Source organism: Poecilia latipinna, unplaced genomic scaffold, assembly GCF_001443285.1.
Source record: "Poecilia latipinna isolate Pla-1442-1.1 unplaced genomic scaffold, P_latipinna-1.0 Scaffold194, whole genome shotgun sequence".
In the NCBI taxonomy this organism is placed as follows: Eukaryota; Metazoa; Chordata; class Actinopteri; order Cyprinodontiformes; family Poeciliidae; genus Poecilia; species Poecilia latipinna.
The window spans coordinates 5,540-10,279 of NW_015112810.1; the positions used below are offsets into that span (position 1 = coordinate 5,540).

The 4,740-nt window shown below is 38.1% G+C and overlaps 1 long non-coding RNA gene across 1 annotated transcript in view; it reads left to right on the plus strand.

The window, feature by feature from the left end:
* The first annotated feature begins 406 nt into the window (after window positions 1–406).
* LOC106946491 (uncharacterized) overlaps window positions 407–4,740 on the plus strand; it is a 23,399-nt gene continuing 19,065 nt past the window's right edge. Inside the window, exon 1 of the long non-coding RNA XR_001424782.1 lies at window positions 407–485. This is a non-coding gene — a long non-coding RNA (uncharacterized LOC106946491). The remainder of the gene's footprint in view (window positions 486–4,740) is intronic.

Here is a 4,740-nt window from a genome sequence, read left to right on the forward strand (position 1 = left end):
TTGCTAACTTTTGTAAACTTACACAACAAAAGAAACACTGAACATCTTGAGTCTAACCTGTAATGTGTTATAATCTTCCACCACCACCAAGTCATAAAATAATGGCCTAACATGTGGACACCAGACCCCATCTAGAGCAAAATTTAGTATTGTGGACTAGACAGCCCAAAATAAGTCAACCACTCAAGTTCTAGGAGGATGATGGGGTTTTTTAGCCTTTGGTATTTCTCTAGTTTTTTTCTGTACCTTCTGTTCATTCAGGATAGCTACATCATAACAACTGCTTTGCTCTGCTGCTCAATGATCACCATGTTCAGTTGGTTTGCTTTTCCCATTTTGTCTTCCTGTATATGGAAGGCCCACAGGATCTTAGCTTGTTTGTTTTCTACCACTTTGTGTGGCATTTCCCATTTTAATGAGGTGTGTTCAAGGTTATATTCCCTTCAGATGTTTCTTCACACTATACTGGGTACTTGGTTGTGGCGGTTGTGGTTCTGTCATTGGACTTGCCTTACTATTTGTACAGTGGCTTTCTAAAGTATCCATAGCCCTTTTCCATATTTTGTCACAACTGGAAATATATTTTCACAGAATTTTATGGGAAAGACAAACACAAAGTGGTATATACTTGTGAAGTAGAAACAAAACTAAACATGATTCATAACAGTTTTTACAAATAAAAGCTAAAAAGTGCGGTGTGCAAAAGTGTTCACCCCCCTTGCCCTGAATGCAGCCAATTGCCTTCAGAAGTTGCTTGATGACTGCAAATGGTAAAAAAAAATTCAACTCCTCTATGACTGCCTCAAAAGTTGGCTAAGAGAATATTGGGGAACAAACAGCATCACAAAGTCCACGGAACACACCAGACAGGTCAGGGATAAAGTTGTGGAGAAGCTTAAAGCAGGCTTAGGCTATCTCACAGAGTACTGCTCCATGAATCATCTGGAAATGGAAAGAACAAATCACACCGCTGTGAACCTACCAAGAAAAGGCCATCTACCTAAACTTACAGGTAGAACAAGAAGAGCACTGATCAGAGATACAGCCAAGAGGTTCATGGTGGCTCTGGATGAAATGCAGAGATATTTCTGAAATGCAGTATAGTATAACTATTAGTCATGCACTGCAAAAATGTGGTTTTATGGAACAGTGGCAATAGAAAAGCCATTGTATAAAGAAAACTATAAGAAGTCCCATTTGCAGTTTGCCAGAAGCCATATTGGGATACAGCAAAAACGATAAGACAAGACCAAAATTTAACTTTCTGGGAAAAATGCAGAGCACTATTTGTAGTGGAGAACAAACACTGCACATAACTCTGAATACACCTTCCCCACTGACAAAAATGGTGGTGGCAGCATCATGCTCTGAGGGTGCTTCTTTTCTTCAGGGACAGGGAAGATTGTTAGAGTTGATTGTAAGATGGATTGAGCCAAATACAGGGCAACCTTGGAAGAAAACCTGAAAACTCTTGAACCTGGAGTCTGCAAAAGACTTGAGGCTGGGGCAGAGGTTCACCTTCCAGCAGGACAATTACCCTAAGCATAAAGCCAGATCTACAATGGAATGGTATAAATAAAAACATATTTCTGTGTTAGAATGGCAAAGTCAAAGTCTAGACATAAACTCAGTGGAGAATCTTTGGCAAAATCTGAAAACTGCTGTCAAGTCAATTTTATTTGTATAGCACATTTCAGCTGCAAGGCAGTTCAAAGTGCTTTACATCAAAGGACTAAAAAGTGATAAAATTAACATACATTTACCGTAAAAAAACAAAAACATAGAAATTAATTTCAAAGTAAAATCAAAATTAAAATCATATACATTAATTATATTGATACATGTACCAATGATTAAGATTTAGAAACAACTGTAAATTGTTGTTGTTTTTGTTTTTTTTTTGGGGGGGGGGTGTTGCCTTGATTTAAAGGAATTCAGCTGTGTTGCAGTTTTCTGTAAGTTTATTCAAGATTTATGGTGCACTGAAGCTAAGTTGCTAAGTTCTGCTTCAAAATGCTTGGTTCTGGTTCTGAGGATGCAGAGCAGACCAGAATCAACAAACTGTTAGCAGTAGTTTGGTGAAAAAAATGGCTCTCTTATGGTTTATATTTATTTTAATCCACACACTTATTCCACACACGTATTATTCATAATATTTTAAATAAAAAAATATTTGATCAAAAATATATATTAATTTCTGTATATTTTTAGGTGCCACATACACCTTTTGACCAATGTAAGGATGGACAAAAGGTTGGGTTTAGGCATCCAACTAACCTTTATAAAATATTCAGTCTTATAGCACAGAGAAATCATATTTCCAACTCATCCCCAGAGTAAGCGTTGGCAATTTACACACAATTCATGTGTGTAAACAGCGACGTGAATTAGAAAGACACTGTAGTAATTAGCGGGACCTTCCGGCAGACAACCAATCAGAACAAGAGCTTGTGTGAATATTCATAAGGTCCTGCTATTACACAGAGTTGCCACCGGGGGCACTGTGGCGATACACATATTATACACAAAATCTGGTTTATGTGTATTAAATGGACATCTCTTTTTTTTTTTTTTTTTGCATTTTTGGGGTTATTGGACCAATAGAAACCTTTCTACGCTTTTAGATTTTTGTCAAAATTAGCAGGACACCGCCCCTGTCCCGTTAATTCAAAATGTCCTGCTAGTGTTGCGTGTATTCTGACGAAATGTCCTGCTAAACCACATATACCAACACACACACACACACACACACACACCGTTTTGACACGGCAGCTAACCGAGTTGGTGGCTTTAAGTTAGTAGAAACATAATGCTTTATTGGAAGGAATATTATATCCGTTACAGTAGCTCCATTTAATTTCATATATGAAAAATAAAATGAACATTTAAACATTTAAATCACTAAAGGATGAAAAGACGATGGTTCAGATGGATTAAATAGAAATACCACTAAAAAATAAATAAAATAAAATGATTGAAAACGACGAGAGTCTTCTCTGCCATCAGTTGGAGATCGAATGAGAAAACAACCATTGGCAAGAATCAGATGATTTTCAGCCTTATCTGAAAATCTGACCAATCAGAGCCTTTAAAATTCAACCTTCTACCCACCAGTTAATGCTGCATTATGAGATGTACTAAAAATACTGTTTCAGTGGAAGTTGTAGCTAAGTGGATAACTATTTTTTTTTTTTACATATTTTAAGTAAAGTCAGAAGAAAAGCCATGTTGTAAGAACCCTTTTTCTTACATGTACTGGACTAAAGTGCCAGCAAGATCTAGAGAAACTCATCTATGGGTTTATCTTTAGTTGCATTGACTACTGCAACGGTGTCTTCACAGGTCTGCCTAAAAAAAGACTTTGAACTGCCTTGTTGCTGAAATGTGCTAAACAAATAAACTCGGTTGACTGACTGGAGGTTCAGTTGGTGGAGCATAGCCACCAGGTTCAGAGGCTGCAGTCCTCAGAGAGGATTTCCTCGGTTTGATTCCCGTTCTCAGGATGTCTTGCTCTTCTCTCTCCCTCCTATTTTTTTTTTCTATTCGCTGATAAATAAAGGCAACTAGAAGGACACTAAAAATTGTGTTCTGCATTGCATTGCTAAGACATCTTAAGAGCTTTTTTGAGGTGTAGCCACACTTTAAGCTCTTCACTTGCTGTCACGCTCTTCCCTCCCCTCCTGTTTCTCTGACGATTGTATCCCACTATTATATGGTTATTCTTCCCATCATGTCTGCCTGTAAGTTTTGTGTTTATCTCTTTATTCAGCTATCTTGTTATATACCATTTTATCCTACATGAAAACACCATAATGACAATTTATTCTTTTATCTTTTCAAACCTTGACTGTTATTAACCACTGCAATGATCAAAGCAGAACAATCTGCAAAGTTACAGGCCAATCTCTAACCCTGCATAAGGACACTGATGTTAACTTAAATCCTTAAATTAGTGGCTTGACTAATTTACATAAATACCATGTACCTCCAGCCCACAGTATAAATGGAGAGTAAACAGCCCAGGGGAACCAAAGGGTTAAGGGTAATTAGGTGCAGAGGGATAAAAGTTCAGCATAGCAGAGTGGAAGCACATCAGAAGACACATCCCACTGTTAAACAGAGGACTGAAAATAAGAGCCATGGCTGAGGGACTAAGCAGAAAATGTAGAGAAAGTACTGTCAACTATTTCACGGTGGCTAAGGTGAATTAGCCGTCAGTATGTTCAGTTTTGATGAGGCAGATATGGTTTGAGGGAAAAAAAAGAATGCTCAAAAGTCCAAAATCCTCCAGAGTAAGAAGGAATCCGGCATGAAAGGCAGGAGGACATTCACACTTTGGACATTTTCCTCACTGGGCTGCAATATTTCAGTCGGTAAAAAGGTGAGACACAGTGAGACTACACTTGTTTCCCCAACAATTCCTAACTGACTTTAAAAAGATCAATACCGGTTTCATCTGTCTGCACCCAATTAACAGGTCCGGGTTGTGGTGTACTGGCTTGTGGGTTCATTGTGACAAATCCCTGTGGCCCAGCACATTAATGGACTGGTGCACAGTTACAAAAATCCATAACAGTTTTCCCAGATCTATATCTCTTTACCAACCCCTTCTGTGTGGTTGAAAATCAAGGTTCACATGAGAAACTACTGCATGAATGTGTAGGAACAGTCCTCAGAGCCTCAATCATGCTCCATCAGCCAGGCTGAAATACAGGAGCATTTTGATTTTATTTATTTATT